Below are 17,234 nucleotides of genomic sequence, written 5' to 3'. Positions count from 1 at the left end.
TCCCACCCTCTGGGCTGTTGGAGAGTGGGTGCAGCAAGTCGTTGGCTGACTGCCCCATCCCTTAGGCATTCCGCCCTTCACCACCCATCAGGGTGCAGTTATCCTGCCCTAGCTTGCTCTCCCCAGTGCCCTCCACTCTGATGCGTCTCCATCAGCATCTCTGGCGCACCCCCAGTCTCCAGCACTCACATCTGAGGCCCCACCCTCCAGGACAGCCAGAACAGTGCACTGTGCTGGGTACCCGACCTCTGTCCTGGGAGAGCTAGGGGACCAGTTTTACGAACCCTGCTATGCTGCCCCTAACGGCTGGACACAAGGGCCAGCGGTGAGGGTCTCGTTCCTCCCATCCCCAAGTCAGTCCTGGGTCACTGCCTCCACCCCGAGAGCTCCCCCACCGTATCTATGGAGTTTGGACACTCACTGCTCTGCCCCCGCCAAAGTGAACCCAGTACCCTCCCCCTCCAGGATGGGGATCCGTGAATCGACTCACTCGGGTGGTGCACATACACACATTCCCCCACTGCGATGTCCTCTCGGTTGCGGACCCCACGGAAATCCTCCCTCCTGGCCGCTCCCCCAAACAGCATCTCACTCCGGGACATTTCTCTCTGGGTACCCCTGCCCATACCACTCAGTACCTGCGGGACGCGGCTCGGGCGGGCGGACGAGGCTGGAAGGGAGAGGGACCCACGCGGCCACGGACCACCAGGTCGGGGCCGGGGCCGGGGCCGGGGCCGGGGTTGCGGACGGGGCGGGCAGCAGCGGGCGGGCGCGAGGCCCCGGGGCGGTGGGGCCGGGGGCAGCGGCAGAGCTCGCATCCCCCGCCGCCCTGTACACGGGCCCGGCCGGGGGGGCGAGCTCCCGCCCGGGCCGGGAGAGGAGGGGGCGGTGCGACGCCAGCGGCGCGGCCTATTGGCCGAGCCCGGGTTGGCACCGCCCCCGTCGACCCCGCAAGCCCCGCCTCCATTTAAAGATCCCTCATTCCCCGGTGCCCCCTTCGCCCCCCAGCGCGCGGCTGGTCCTCAAGCTCACCCTCCTGCCCCGCGCGATGGAGAGGACCACGGCGAAGCGAAAACTCCCGTCCTCGATCGTCTTTGAGAACTCCTAACCACCCGTTTTCCAAAATCAGGTCCCCAAACCAGCCACCTCTCAACATTTGCGCACCTGGGGGGGCTGATCACAGCACGCACTTGCAGAGGTCACAACTTTGCAAAGTGACTGACCACCTCCCTCCTGAAATGACCTCGTCAAACTTCCGCTCTGTGTGTGTGAGGGGGGTGGGGGTCTTGGGGTGGGGAAAGAAGATGATGGCAAGTAGAAAGTGCCTTGGAGCTGGGTGTGGGGGCTTTCAGGGCTGGGGGTGGGGGGTGCTTGCTGGGGCAAAGGCCATCTTCTTTGAGAGGAGAATATCCACTCAGATTTAGCCTCCTCCCCCAGTCCTAAACTCCCCAAACCAATGCCAGGATGGCAGGCCAACAGGAGATTAGTTTTTGGTTCCAATGGTACTCCTTTCCCCGGGTACTGAGGATGACCTTGGGCAACACATATTCAATGTTCATGGACACTCAGAGGAGCCTTGGGGACTGGAAAGTGGGGAGCCCTTACCTCCTCCATTCTCAGGCAGCCTCACCACCTCAGCCTCACCCTACCCCACCCTGTCAGCTGGGTGACTGAACCTGGCTCTGTCCTCCCCGGCTTGAGAACTCCTGGGGGCAGCAGTTCCCCTGTCTCTCTCCCAGTCCCCCATCTATTTTCCTCCTGGCCCTGAGCTTTGGGCCAGGTCAAAAACATCTGACTGCTCATCACTGCCTTGGGGCAGCTGTCTGTTCTTTCTGCGGTGCCCAGAAAATAGCTGGGCTGAATGAATGAGCCGACAGTGGCTTGGGCAGGGGTAGTCCCATGGGTCAGTGATGGTGGTGAGACGGTGAGTGGAGCCAGGTGATGGGTGGGGGGTCAGCAGATGGGACTCCTGGTCCCTCATCTCCAGAGCCTGTCCTTTATCCTAGCCTGCTGGGAGCACCCTAAGGAAGGCCTAGCCATGATAAATGCTAGTTGGGAAGTGGAGGCCTGGGGACACCCCATGCCCTGTTGTGTCCATAGGGGCTCCAGGAGTAGGGTTTGGGAACCGTAAGGGGATGCATTCTCAAACATGCTTCATCCTGCATCCCTCCATCCACTTACCAGCCCCCCTTTCCAGGCCTCCTCAGACTCCCCTCAGCTCACTCCAGGCCTTTGCACTTGCTGTTCCCTTGCCTGAGCCACTGGGCCCTCTTTCTAAAGCACAACAGTGATGGAGCCACCCACATCTCCCTCGGGGTCTGGCACACATCCCTGTGTCGCATTCAATGCCCTGGCCCGACAGCCTGTGCCTGCCCCCGTATGGGTCCCTGCCCCACAAAAAGCATTCTCGTCGTGCCTACGGATTGACCCAGGCTTGCACAGACTGCTGTCATTCCCCTGCAGCACTGTGCGTGTGTGCTGAGTCGTGTCCGACTCTTTTGTCATCCCCCAGACTGTAGCGCACCAGGATCCTCTGTCCACGGGATTCTGCAGGCAAGAATACTGGAGTAGGTTGCCATTTCCTACTCCAGGGGATCTTCCCCACCCAGGGATCAAACCCGTGTCTCTTGCACTGGCAGATGGGTTCTTATCACTTCGCCATCTGGGAAGCCGCTGCAGTATCCAATGCTTTCTGAATTCAAGTCCACTGTGTAAACATCCAGAAATTCACAAGAGTATTGATCACAGGCCACAGAGGCCCATCCACTCCTCCCATCCTACCAGACCCTGCAGGCTCCGTATTTACCATCTCTCTCTCTCTCTAGAAAGATCCCTTTCTCTCCTTTGGGCTCACATGCCCCAAGAGATCAGGAAATTCCTTCACGGAGCTGCATTTAGGACAATCTGGTGACCCATCACCTTCTGCCCAAGTTGGCCCTGTTGTCTGCTTGAATCTCATCCCTCTGAGTCAAGGCTGGCCTTGGTGGACAGAGGTCAGAGGTGAATAAAGGTAGTGCGCTCGGCTTCCCAGGTGACACTAGTGGTAAAGAACCCGCCTGGCAATGCCAGAGATATAAGACGCACGTTCAACCCCTGGGTCAGCCCCTGGAGGAGGGCATGGCAACCCACTCCAGTATTCTTGCCTAGAGAATCCCATGGACAGAGAGCCTGGCAGGCTACAGTCCAGGGTGTGGGGGGGCAGTCACAAAGAGTCAGACACAACTGAAGCAACTTAGCACACACTGAGTGGGATATATCTGAGTTTCCATTCCAGAGCCTCTCAGCAGCCCACAGTTAGCTGGAAGGGACTCAAAGAGCATGCACATGAACTTCAGCTGGGAGACCCTCAGGACTCAGGCCCCAGGAAATGACCTACAGACTGGTGACGGGGTAGAGGCTAAACATGAAGCCCCTCCTCCAGGGCCCTGAGGGGTGGACCACAAGTTCAGGGCAGTGGCTGTGGGTCTGGGTGCAGGAGACCTGGAGAACCTCACAGGAACTGAAGCACCCAGAGAGGCAGTGGCCTGAGCTGGGGCAGACTGGCCACCTCTCCCTCCTACCCCCAAGCTGCAAATTCACAGAAGTCTCAGACCCATCCTGGGTCTAACCAAAGACTGCCTCAAAGGAGGCGGGACCCTGAATCCCCTGTGAGTGTGGGAATGGCACAGTGGGGAAGGTATTCACTCATTCTCTCATTCATTCATTTATCCACACATTCATTCATTCATTCACACACCCACCGAGTTTCTTCTCCAAGTGTGGTGCTGAAGATGCAGTCTGAGACAGGTATAAATCTTCCCCTCTTGGAGTTGATCTTCTCGAGGAAGGGAACAACTTTTACTAGTAAAGGACTAGTAAGGCTTCCACACAAAAGCATGGGAGGGACTTCCCTGGTGGTCCAGTGGTTAAGACTTCAAGCTCCCAGTGCAGGGGACCAGGGTTCGATCTCTGGTCAGGGAACTAGATTCACACGCCACAATTAAAAACCCTGCATGCCCCAATTAAACATTCTGCATGCTGCAATGAAGACTGAAGATCCCATGTGCCACACTTAAGACCCAGCACAGCCAAATAAATTAACTTAAAAAAAAGAAAAATAGCTTAAAAAAAAAAAAAAGCATTGGCAAAGAATCCAGTGAAGTTGAGAAAACGAGAACGGAGGTGGGAGCCTTTAACTAGGGTGTTCTGGGGTGGCCTCTTGGAAGAAGGAACATTTGAAGGCGGGCCAAGAAGCCAGCCCTAGAAAAGCTGGAGAAGGGTACACCCAGAGGAAGGCACTGCAAGGGCAAAGGCATTGAGGTGAGCCTACTGAGAAGGGAGACCGGTGGGGCTAGAGTGAAGGAGTAAGTGGGGTGGGGGTCACAGAGGCAAGCAGGGGTCCCACTCTCGGGGCCATGTGCAGGACTCTGAGCAGAGCAGAAGTCATGAAGCGTTTATCCCCCTAGTGTCCTGGCAACTGTGGAGGTTGGGGGAGGAAGGCATTGCAGAGGGTTTGTTCCTGGGCTTTTCAGTATTCAGGGACCCCCCACCCCAGAAGCTTCATTCATTCTGTCAGCATTTACTAAGCACCTCCTGTCTTCAGGGCTACTGTGATGATGAAGACACACAAAATCCCCCAAACGCAAGGTTTCAGGCCAGTGGGCAAGATAAGATACTGAATCAATCAATAAATATATCTGGCACTTGCAGATGGCTCACAGAGGAAACGAGGCCAGGAAGGGGTGGGAAGGGACTGTGCCTGGCCTCCTCTGTTACTTACCACGGGGCAGCCCACTGAAGAGCCCTTGGTCCCTACTCTGGAGAAGGAGATGGGAGCCTGGGGGTGGCACGCAGGCAGAGAAGCCTCTGTCATTAGCACAGAGTTCCTGTGAGCAGCAGGGAGACCCTCCATACCCACCAGGGGACCTGCCCTGGGGCTGTCTTGCTCATTCAGCTGTAGCTGCATCCTTGCTCCAGACTCTAGCCTGCCCTCCTGCCCTTGCCACTCTCGGGCTCGAAGGCTCCAGACTAACTCTTCCTCCCCAGAGTCCCCCACATCTGACAGACAAGTTCACGATCACTTCTGAATTCATTCCAGCCCACCCCTCTGTCCCCATCCCTACAGCCCCTGCCTCGGCACAAGGCTTGATTCTGAAGTATGGTGCCCCGCTGTGTGGCTCTTCTGATTTGAACAGTATCCCTCCCCCTAATTCCAGCTCATCCAGGACGTCAGAACAGGACCTTATTTGATCACATTGTTGGTCTTTGCAGATGTAGTTAAATTAAGATGACGTCTTAATTTTATTGGCTCAGACAATAAAGAATCTGCCTGCAATGGGGGAGCCCCAGGTTCAATTCCTGGGTTGGGAAGATCCTCCTGGAGAAGGGAATGGCTACCCACTCCAGTATTCTTGCCTGGAGAATTCCATGAACAGAGGAGCCTGGTGGGCTACATTAGTTCATGGGGTTGCAAAGAACTGGACATGACTGAGCGACTAACACTTTTCACTTTCACATACTGCATTAGGGTGGGCGCCAATCTGGTGGGCACTAATAAGACTGATGTTCTTATAAGACCACATGAAGATACAGACACGCACACAGGGCAGAAGGCTACATGAAGACAGAGACTGGAGTGAGACAGCCACAATCAATGGGATATCTGGAGCCACCAGAGGCTGGAAGAGACCTCTCCAGGAGCCTCCAGAGGGAATGTGGCCCTACCATGCCTGGATTTCAGACCGCTGGCCTCCAAAATGAATACATTTCTGTTGTTTTAAGCCAACCGTGGTTGTAGACATTTGTTATGGCTGCCCCAAAAAACTCTTACCATGGTCATGGACAAGGGGCCGTCCCTCTCTGAGCCTGTTTCCTGAATAGGGCAACGAGGACCCTCCAAGGGCAAGGGGAGGAGTTAGGGCGCTAATCACAATTAAATGTGCCACAAACACTGAGATGGCTGACTGGATGTTCCCCATTGCTATTGGCCTGATCATGACCTGGCCTTTTTTTTTTTTTTTTTGCGGGGGCGGGGGCGGGGGCACACCTCACAGCATGCAGGATCTTAGTTCTCAACCATGGCTCAAACCTGTGCCCCTGCAGTGGAAGCTTATAGTCTTAACCACTGGATGACCAGGGAAGTCCTGATCTGGACCATTTCAAAAGCTCCTTCCTGGCCCCTTGGGCTCTAGCCCAGTCTCTGCCAGGTCCCAGAAGTGATCTTTGCTTGCTAAAATATGATCATGCTGCTGCTAATTCTGAGTGCTCAGCGGCTCCATGTGGCCCTCACAGCATCTGTATGATTAGATCCCCAGCATGGCTCCAGCTGGCCACTGGCAAACTCCCTTCAAGACCCAACTCAGGGATTCCCCTGGTAGTCCAGTGCTGGGAAAGACTGAGGGCAGGAGGAGAAGGGGCAACAGAGGATGAGCTGGTTGGATGGCATCATGGACTCAGTGGACATGAGTTTGAGCAAACTCCAGGAGCTAGTGAAGGACAGGCAAGCCTGGCATGCTGCAGTCCACTGGGTTGCAAAGAGTCAGACCTGACTGAGCGACCGAACAACAACAGGGACTTCCCTGGTGGTCCGGGGGCTAAGACTCCTCGATCCTACTGCAAGGGGCCCGAGTTTGATCTCTGGTCAGGGAACTAGATCCCACATGCTGCAACTACGAGTTTGCATGCCACGACGAAGAACAATCCCAAGTGCCACAACTAAGACCTGGCACAGACAAATAAATTAAAAAAAAAAAAGACCAGCTCAAAGAGCAAGCACACCTCCTCCAGGATGCCTTCCTAGAGTTCCCCCAGGCACAATGAGTCCCTCCTTCCATCCCCATGGCCCTTCAGCATCAGGCAGAAAATTGGCCCCAAAGAGTTAATCCTCCATGCCCAGTTCACTCCAGAATCTGCCCACTTTTCTGCATCCTTGCAGCCCCAACCTGGTCCCAGCTGAACTGACTACTCAGATGCCCCTTTGGCCTCCCTTCTGGCCTTCTATCACTTCCACTCCTGCCCCAGGAGTCCCTGTTCTCCACGGCAGCCACAGGGGCTTTTGAAAATCATAAATCATAATATATCTCTCCCCAGCTCACACACCGTCCACAGCTCCCCACTGTTCTGCTGTCCACTCCTTCGCCACTCTTTTGTGCCTGCAGAAACCCCCACTCTCCTCCTCCTCCTCTCTCCCGCTTGCTTATTCTGTTCCAGCCACACCAGTCTCCTGACTTTCCTCAAACATGCCAAGCTCGTTTCTGCCTCAGGACCTTTGCATGTGCTGTTTCCTCTGCCTGGTATGCTGCTCTTGCCTGACTGGCTACACCTCTTCTCTTGTGTCTCAGCTCATGGTCAGCTCCCTGGAGAGGCCCAACTACGGAAGCCTCTCCTACCCCTCAGTCATTCTCTAACACATCTCTGTGTTTTATTTTTCTCACCGTGTTCCCAGTGCCCAGCCCTGGGCCTGGCATACCATAACTGCTTAGTCTTTGTCGACTGACGACCCCACACATTTGACACTGGCACCTGGTCCCCTCCATACCGGCAGCTCACTGCCAAGCCCAGAATGTCAGTCAATATTCATAGGAGAAAAACGGATCAGAGGAGCTGCTCCCTGAGGGTTGTCTCTAGGGAGTGAGCTCACAGGATCTGGGTTGTGGAAACTACGGGGGTTTTAGAGCTACTCCAACTCAGTTCAACTCCTTCCTTCTGGCTGTGTGACTCTGGGTGGATCACTCAGCCTCTCTGAGCAGGTTCCCCACCACCAGTGACCTGAGAAAGTGGACAGTGACTCTCCAGAGGGGACTCTAGAACACACGGTCATGACAGTAATTATTGTTATTATATTAGTAGTATTATTTCAAAGGTTGGCACTTTGAAGCCACCATTTTTTCTATCCAACTCCTGGCCCACCCCCCTACTCCCAAAGGTGACCTGAGTTTGCGATTCACTCACCCTGGAGTGCAGGGGTCGACACGATGAAAGGAGCTGTCTGCTTTAGTCCTACTGAGCTACCACTTGGCTGGCAGAGAGCTGTGGCCACTTTTATCCCCGCCACCTCCCCGCCCTTAAGGACCAGACATGGGTTGTGGGGTGGAGCCAGGGTCCCAGGAGGCTCCCAGATTGGGTCTTTAGAACAGATCTGTGCTCTGACAAGCTGAGTTTTACCGTGTAAGTTTCAGGGAAACCTGTGATCAGGAGTGGCACTGTCTGTCCAGGTGGGGGCCTGTTTCCTTCTGTGGACCCCTTTTTGAACCCCTGTAGATACACCCCCCACACTAGGCCCCCCTCCCTGGAGGCCCCCCTCCTTCCCCTGACACCCCTTCCTTGTGCTGGTCCCTATCTTCCTCTCCCGTGGCCCCCCCCCACACCCCCACCAATTCCTTCACCACAGGAAGAGTTGGGTGGGTGAGGCTGGCATGGGCTCGTGTGAGGATAAAGGAATCAAGGAATCCCCAGCTTGACCAGTTCTATTCTTGGCTGCCCCTTAATTCTCCCAGGTCTGCAGCTGTCCTGGGGACTGAGGCTCCCTCACGGAGTTCGCTGTCTCCAGAAGCCCCCTGTGAGCACAGTACCCTCATCCCGCCCTGGAGGAGAGGGCAGAAGGGGTCACATGATGGTCCCATGGTGCCGCAGGGTTGGGGGAGACCTCAGAACGGGACTGAAGGGAAAACTCAGCCAGCCGTGAACATCACAGCCGCCCTTTCTTTTGCCAGAGGTCTGGGGTGGGGGCTTATGGCCAGGTTCATGGCTCTGGTGCTGCCTGATCTAGCCAGGGGACCTTCTGAAGTTGACCCTGGCCCTTCGGAGGGCAGGGAATTGTAGAAAGTCAATAGCGGGTGAGTGATCAGAGTTGAAATTATTCTATAGGCTCACAATGCTTGGCTTGCCCATCTGGAATTCCCCCCACCCCAAAGGGTTTCCTTCCAGGTCTTGGGCTGGCTTGGGGAGTGGGGCTAGGAGGCATGAGAGACCTGGAAGCCAGAAGGAAGGAGCCAGGTCGGGGGTGTGGGGTGGGGAGGTGTGGGGTTCGCCATTCAGTCCCACGGGGCCTCTGGCAGGGCAGAGAGATTGGGGAGAATGACAGAAACCCTCCTCCTTTTCCGGGGCCCCCAGAGAGGGCCCTCACACCTGTGGTTAAACGCAGGGAGTGGAGGACCCTAGAGCTGACACCACCCGCTGGCTTCTAAGGTTAGTGAGCCATAAACCCCTGCTCTGCTCCTGCCCAGCTGCGTGACCTTGGCTAAGTGCTAACCCTCTCTGGGCCTCTCTCCCTGTCCGTGGGGGTGGGGGTCAGAGAAGAAGAGAGAAGAGCCGCGAGCTCCAAAGAGCAGGCGCTCAAACGCACAGTAGGCTGGCAGGTGGGGGTTTCCTTCTACTCCGCAGCAAGGCCGGCCGGGGAATCCCGGCCACAGACTGGGAGAGAAAGAGCCGGGGGGAGGGGGGAGGAAGTGGGGAGGGGGCAGTGGGACCAGTCCTCCCCCTTCCCAGCACACTGAGGGCCACGCGGGAGGGTCCGCATGTCTCCACCCTCACCTCCGTGGGAGGATGTCTCCGCATCCCAAATTCCGGGAGCGGAAGCCCCCTTCTCCAGGGTTGGGGGCCCTGGAGCTGACTCGGGGCTTGGTGTTGAGTGGGGAGAGGGATAGAAGGGGGTTTCCTTCCCTTCCGCAGCTCCCGCTTTGAATTCTCAGAGTCGGGCAAACCCTGACCGAGACTCCCACCAGGGAGACGGCGAGCGCCGCGGAGACCTCCACCCTGTAACCCACCCCTCTACTGCCTACTCACCGGCCGGAGTCGGCCGCGGCAGCTGGAGCCCCAGCGCCTGGCCCGAGCGCGAAGACAAGTGCCCGGCCGGGCAAGGGCGTGTGAGCCGGGAGGGAGTGTGCGCGCCGCCGCAGAGCTGACCCCCTCCCCGCCGTTCCGGGCCCCGCCCCGCCGCCCGGGGAGGGGGCGCCTATCGCGCCGAGGGAGAGGCAACCGGCGGCTGCCACCGCGCGCCCCCCTCCCCCGCCACGCTGCTCTAGAAGTGGGGGGCGGGAATCCCCGTCTCGCGCAAGACCCCTCCCCGCAGGGGCGTGCCAGCAAATCTCCGACCAGGTTCCAAGAGCCGAGAGGACCCTCTGCCGCCGCTGGCCCACGGCACTCATTTTTTAGGTGGGGAAACTGAGACCTGGGGCGGGGGGAGCCCCTGGCCTCGGTCCAGCGACCCAGCAGCACAGAAGACAGATGTCCCCGCCCTCCCCACCCCCGGGGACCGCTCCCGGGATCGGGGGAAGGAGCCGAGGCCAGGGCGACAGAGGAAGGCTATTAAGCGCCCCCCTCCACGAACCTTGAGTGGGACCCGGGGGCTCCAGGGGTAATCGGGGGTTTGGGGCAGCTGGTGATGCTGCCCGGGCTGGAAGGTCCCAGAGAGGGAGGGGAGACCCGGGATGTCCAGAAAACTAACCACAGTAAACTTCTCCGTATTACTGTTGCGTCGTGACACCCTGAAACCAGCCCTCCTAAATGCAGGATGCCAGGACCCCGCCGAACGTGAAAGGAAGAGGCCTGGATGGCAGGGTTTGTGAAGGTCACTGCCAAATTAGAACAATGCGGCTACCGAGGTCTGGGTCACTAGGGGATGGGGTATTGAGTCTAGGGCTCAGTCCTCCGATGACCTTGGCCCTGCGCAAGCCCCTCTCCGAGTCTGTTTCCCGGAATGTCTGGACTGGACAGTGCCCACCTCTGGGGTCCCTCCAGCTCTTGGGAATCTGTAGGGCTGCCGGCTACGTTTTGCTGGTCTCCTCCAACTTTCCCCTTACCTCCAGGAAGCGTGGCGCCCTCCCAAAGCCCACTGTCTTCGCCCGCTGCCCCCGCAGCTCCGCCCGCCCCGTCTCTGAACCCCCCACCCACCTTCCACCTGGGCCTGGGGTGTGGGGAATTTCCTCTTGGGAGCCAGAAGGTTTCTACGAACCTACATCCCTTTTTTCGTTGTCCCCCCTCCTCCTTTTCTTCCATTCATTCTAAAAATAGCCCTCTCTCTCCAACCCCCCGCCTTCCCCCTCCCCGGGCCGGGAGCGTCTCGCGAAAGGTACTGTGCTCCCGGGAGGGGTCCTGAGGCGGGGATCCCGCCGTGCGGGAGGGGCTGGGGGAGGCGGCTCGCGGAGGCGAATGGGGAGGGGAGGCGACTGGGAACGCTTTCTTTCCCCTTCCCATTATGTGTGTGTAAGCCGCGCTCAGAGGGAGCCGCCAGCGTGACCGTGCCCCTGTGTGGAGGGAAAGAGAACAAAGCGGCGGGGGGCCTCCGGGGTCTGCATTGTGTGGGCAGAGAGGGGGAGGGCTGCGGGAACCGCGGGGACTCCACAGAGGAGGGGCCTCACCCAGCACTTCTCAGGGGGTGACTTCCAGCCCGTGGGAGGATGCTAAGGCCCCTGTGAGGGACAGAGTCCAGAGCTGGTGACAGGACACGCATCGTTTGGGGGTGTCCCCCGCCCTTGAACCCCACCATTGCCCTGTAGAAGCCCGGGAACGCCCCCTCAGTCCCGCGGCTCATGTATTCCCAGTGTCACCCCACTGTCCCTTCTCTGATGCAGCCACAGAATTCCATCGTCAACCATGTGACTGGTCACGTCCTGCCCCACATTACCGGCCACCTCCTCCTTGAACCAAAAGGATGATCCTCATTCCTCCCCCCTTGCAAGGCCCACGTGGTCTGGGCTAACCCCAGCTTTTCAGCTGTCACCCTGTCCAGCCTTGGGGCCTTTGCATCTGCTGCTCCTTCTGCCAGGATCACCCTTTCCCAGCTCTCCTCACCCCCTATTGTCTTTCAGAAGCCCGGTCCAATGTCACCTCCTGCCTAGAGGCCTTCCTTATCTGGGCACATCAGCCTAGTTTGCTGTCCTCAATCCCTAGTGGAAGCGGTCGTGGGTTCACTTACTCACCTTTGGCTTCCCCAGAAATGGGGATGGGGAGAATGGGGGGTGCCCAGTGCCACCTGGGCCTGGCTGATGAGAGGAGAGGTCCAACTCTGACCTAAGACCACCCCAGAAGTTACCCAGCTCCAAATAAAGGGATGGCATCACCCTCTGCCCAGTGACCCACCCCCAGAAAGCACCCCTAGGACATGGCACAAAAGATCCAGGATCTGATTCTACAGGGGCGTTGCCTAGGACACTGAAACTATAAACACAGTCAGGGGCTCAAATGTTTCCCTTCTGAGGACCGCTGGTTTCCAGAATAACATGCCCCTGGGAAAAATGATCCACGAGGCTGAGTTTTTGGCCTGTTGGGCAGAAGCCAGGTGGGAAGTTCGACTGAGTGTTCCCACGGCAAATAAATACGAAGGGCAAAGATGAGAAGTGGGGATTGGGGGAGGCATCAAGGGGCAGCCTAGGGCCAGGGACTGACCTTTTCTGTTATTAGCTTTCCTATAATGTTTTATGATCTCACTTGTTTTCAAAACCAAGGAGGAGGATAAAAGGCAAATTACTTTGTTGGAGGGTACAAAAGCTTGGACAGGGTGTGTGTGCCTCTAAGGTACGAAAACTGCAGCTCTCTGTGTTGAAGCATCAAATACTACCCCCAGGACTTGCCTCCAAAAAATTACCCTCCAAAATTTTTCTACGTATCTACTATATACTTATATGCCCAGAAATTGAGGGGAAGCCTGGTGTACGAGGTTCCTGGGTCTCAGGCTTGAGAGTAAGGAGCCCTAGAGGTTCCAAGAGAAGGAGGTGATGGCAGCTGGGATAGGCAGAGACATTATATCATCTCATTAGGATCAGGCCCATGGCAGAGAGTTTGGAGGGGCTTGAGAGAGACAGAGACAGCCACACAGAGAGACAAAGAGAGAAGGTGGTGGAGGTGCCATGCCTTTGCGCATTGTATTGCCTGGCTAGGACTCCACCTCAGGGTGGTGTTCGAAGCCAAGATGAGAGATGGCAGGGGAGGGCACCAGTATGCAGGCGTGTGGGGCACCAGAGAGAGAAGAAACAAAGGAATCATCTGATCTGAGAGGTCCCAGTGGCTTTCAGAAAGGCTCAAGGGACAGGCAGGGGATGGGGTTGGCCGGGAGAAGGAAGTGGTCCGACCAAAATTAGAGCTGCTAGTAAAAACAGTGCACGGAATGGGCCACACTTAGAATAAAAATCATTCCACTGCTTAACTGAAAGTCAAGCTTAACTGGTGTGTCCTGTACCTTTTCTTTTTCTTCTTCTAAATCTGGAAATCTGAGACCCAGATTTCCTGGCTCAGAAAACCTGTGGTTTGCAGGTTGGGGGGTGGGGTGGTGTCCTGAAGGTGTTCGTCCCCTCCCCGTAGCCACCCCTATACCCTACCGTGTTCCCTTCATAAGCTTCTCTTTGTTCCCCTCATACTGACCATGCCCTTCAGCCGCTCCCCCTGTTCCTCCTCCCTTCTCCTGTTGTTCCCTTTCCTCTACTATCTTCTTCATTAATCCCTCCTCCGACCTCATCCAGTACCCCTCTCCCCACCACCTCCACCCTCTCCCGTGCCCCCCTACCTTCTCAGGCACCCACTCCGCCTCCTCTTTCCACCACCATTCTCCCCCGTTCCCCAGCCCCTCTCTCCGCGCTCATTCTCTTCCCTGGCACCCACCTTCTCCAATCATCCCCACACACCGGCCCCCCCCCCGCATCGATACCCCCCAGGCGCACGAAGGGGAACCCCGGCCGCAGGCGCGGAGCCCCACGCACGCGCAGAACCACCCGGTTTCCCCGAGGCTGCCGCCGCCCCCGCACTGCGGCCCGCTCGCCCGGTTGCCAAGGCGACAAAGGGAGCGGGAACCTGGGGAAGACCCCACGCTCGCTCCCTCCCCCGCCCACGCCTCAGCAAACCCCACTCCAGTTTGAGCCGGTTTCCCCGCTCCGCCCCCAGTGCGCAGTGCGGCAGGTGAGGATTCCCTGGCCCACAGGGCGGGGGTCGGGCGGGGGTCGACGCATGCGCGCCGTACAAGGCTTTTCCCTCCCCGACTCGCGCGCTACGGGAAAGCCCTGGCGCTGTGAAGACAACCCCCGCGCAGGCGCAGTCAGTGTCCGGCGTCCCCGGCCCCGCCTGGTCGTCCTGGCAACGCGCGGAGAGGGCTGGGAGCGCACGGAACTCCTGTCTCACGCCCCCTCCCGTGCACTGCAGCGAAGCCGGGGATTCCCTGTTGCCTGCGCGCATGCGCGAGCCTGGGATTCCGTGGGGGTGGGACCAGAAGTTTATTTCAAACAGTCGTTGTTACCGTCGTCTTTGTGTCTGAGGAATGAAGGCAGTCCTAGCTTCTGTCCTGAGTTTTACCTTCACTCAGGCCTACCAGCCATTCCCCTACAAGTCCCCAGCAGAGCTTGCCACGCACAGCTCTGGTACTCTTTCTACTCTGCTCACACATCCACTATGGCTCTCCTTCGCCCTGGGGTAAAGCCCCATTCATCCCACCCTTGGCATCCAAGGCCCTATAGGCTCGGCTTGCTTCTTCCCTCCGATTACTCATCACTGGTTCCCTAATTCCTGGCCACAACAAATACCCAAACCTGGCCATGCAGGAGGCTCCTTTGCCAAGACTTCTTCAGGATCTGCCCTTCCTAGGCATCATCTTGATTCTCGAGGTGGCCTAGGCTTACTGTTTTCAGTCCTAATTTATATAGGAGGAACCAGGCTCGGACCCATTAAGGCCTTGGTCTAAGGCCCCCAGAGGTAAGAGGCAGAGGCCTCCCTTTGTGGGGAGCCATCTGGGCTTCTCTGTTACTCAGCTGATACCTGGAGCCCTAATTCTGGGCCCCACCTCCACACTGCTGACTGAGTGCTTCCTGAGTATGTGACACAGGCAGGCAGGCGCCTTTCTTTTTCCATCTAGAAAGAGGATCAATGTAACAGGGGGCTGTCCCCAGGGCTCAGTGAAATGACATTTGTTGTTCAGTCGCCCAGTCATGTCTGACTCTTTGCAATCCAATGGACTGCAGCATGCCAGGCTTCCCTGTCCATCACCATCTCCCAGACCTTGCTCAAACTCGTGTCCATTGAGTTGGTGATGCCATCCAACCGTCTCATCCTCTGTTGTCCCCTTCTCCTGCCTTCAATCTTTCCCAGCATCAGAGTATTTTCCAATGAGTCAGCTCTTTGCATCATGTGGCCAAAGTATTGGAGCTTCAGCTTCAGCATCAGTCCTTCCAATGACTATTCCAGATTTATTTCCTTTAGGATGAACTGGTTTGATCTCCCTGCTGTCCAAGGGACTCTCAAGAGCCTTCTCCAACACCACAGTTCAAAACCATCAGTTTTTCGGTGCTCAGGCTTCGTTATGGTCCAAATCTCACATCCACACATTACTATTGTAAAAACCATAGCTTTGACCATACAGACCTTTGTAGGCAAAGTAATATCTCTGCTTTTCAATATGCTTGTCTAGGTTTGTCATACCTTTTCTTCCAAGGAGTAAGCGTCTTTTAATTTCATGGCTGCAGTCACCATCTGCAATGATTTTGGAGCCCAAGAAAATCAAGTCTCTCACTGTTTCCATTGTATCCCCATCTATTTGCCATTAAGTGATGGGGCTGGATGCCATGATCTTCGTTTTTTGAATGCTGAGTTTTAAGCCAGGTTTTTCACTCTTTTTCACTTTCATCAAGAGCCTCTTTAGTTCCTCTTGGCTTTCTGCCATAAGGGTGGTGTCATCTGCGTATCTGAGGTTATCGATATTTCTCCCAGCAATCTTATCATGTGCTAGGCCAGGGTCCAGCATCCAGAGGATGTTTCTCACGGCTGGTCCAGTCTCCGACACCCTCCACCCTCAATTCTCCTCTCCAGACTGTTCCCTGAAGGGCTCCTTCCCTCAAATCCCATGGGATCTTCCTGAGGTCCTTCCTGGACCCCTCACATGCCTCTAGTCCTGCCTCAGAGTTGGCTCCTGGGGAAATCCCCAAACTAAGCCAGTGCTCAAGATGTATGTTGGTTAGTTTTTATGTCAGCTGCTATTATTTTAGGCACCTGCTATACTGCACTTCAGCTGTACTCGATTATTAAAGACACCATCCCCCCTCTGGCCCCGTTGAACTAGGAAGCCTTGTGTTTCAATTTTCCCCTCTGGAAATGGGTATCACAGGGATTTCCCTTGTGGCTCAGTTGGTAAAGAACTCGCCTACCAATGCAGGCAGACCCAGGTTCGATCCTTGGGTCAGGAAGATCTCCTGGAGAAGGAAATGGCAACCCACTCCAGTATTCTTGCCTGAGAAATCCCGTGGGCAGAGGAGCCTGGTGGGTTACAGTCCAGGGGGATTACAAAAGAGTCACACATGACTGAGTGACTAACCAATAACAACTCTGTAGAATAGGAGTTGTGACCTCCAGGCCTTTGCACGTGTGGTTTCTTCAGCCTTTTCTGCCCCTTGTCAGTGTGGAGAACTCCCATACTTCAAGGCCCTCCCCCCACGAAGCCTTATTACCCCTCTACTTCTGGGCAAAGCCTGGCTCCCTTTGGCTCAGCCATGACCCCACACAGTTGGGGCCATCTATAAAGATCTGCATCTGAGACTTGATGTCTGGGAGACGAAGCATTCTTGGCAGGAAGAACTAAGCGTGTAGGCCATGAGGGGCAACAAGGCTGCTGTGCTGGAGAAGTTGAGAACAAGCAGATGATGGGGCTGGAGGGTGGCGGAGGGTGAGGGGATGGGGGCCAGAGGTGCAGAGAGAAGTCACTTGGGTGGAAGCCCATAGCAGTGACATAGTAAATGCTTGGACACCGCCCCACACACTTGGGCCCACCTCCCAGCTGCCCTTCCTCTCCACTGGCTCCCTGAGGTCAACTAAGCTTTAGGAAGCCAGAACCAAGTTGAGATCTCACCCAGCCCTTGCGCCTCTGACCGGACACTCATTCCTACCCAGATCCACCTGCCCACTCCAGCTTCCAGGGCCTTGCCTGCCCAGTGCCCTGCCTCTGCAATGGAATCTGACTCATTTCCCACAAACGTGTGCTCTAAAGAAACCCTCTACCAGAAAGCCTGCCCAGGACTCGACGCAGATGCCTCCCGTGTTGGAATAACAGAAGAGCAGCCTACATCTCCTGACCCCAACACAGTACGTGACCTGGATGCTGATTCGGGACCAGAATCTCAGGATGCCAACAACTCATCTCCAACTCTCCTCTGGTTCTATCTCTGCAGTACTGTGTGACCTGAAGCCAGTGCCTCAACCTCTCTGAGCTACCCCTTTGCAGCAACCCAGCAAATCTTCCAGAAAATAATGCTATAGGCCTCTCACTGGACCACTGGCCCAGGTAGAAG

General features: G+C 56.5%; 1 protein-coding gene across 6 annotated transcripts in view; it reads right to left on the bottom strand.

The window, feature by feature from the left end:
- The window catches only part of KCNN1 (potassium calcium-activated channel subfamily N member 1), a 42,072-nt gene extending 28,533 nt beyond the window's left edge, over positions 1 to 13,539 (bottom strand). For 3 of the 6 annotated variants that reach the window (XR_003512002.1, XR_003512003.1, XM_027548237.1), the window contains exon 1: positions 639 to 737. The gene's annotated coding sequence lies outside the window, so the exon portion shown is untranslated. Of the gene's footprint in view, positions 1 to 638; positions 739 to 9,762; positions 9,869 to 13,477 lie in introns of those variants that run through there. The other 3 variants (XM_027548238.1, XM_027548239.1, XM_027548236.1) reach the window with 3 other exon arrangements.
- Between the last annotated feature and the right edge of the window lie 3,695 nt (positions 13,540 to 17,234).

The sequence above is a fragment of the Bos indicus x Bos taurus genome, chromosome 7 (genome assembly GCF_003369695.1).
Source record: "Bos indicus x Bos taurus breed Angus x Brahman F1 hybrid chromosome 7, Bos_hybrid_MaternalHap_v2.0, whole genome shotgun sequence".
NCBI lineage: Eukaryota > Metazoa > Chordata > Mammalia > Artiodactyla > Bovidae > Bos > Bos indicus x Bos taurus.
The sequence above is the reverse complement of the archived record's forward strand: the minus strand, read 5'-3'. Positions and strand labels throughout refer to the sequence as shown.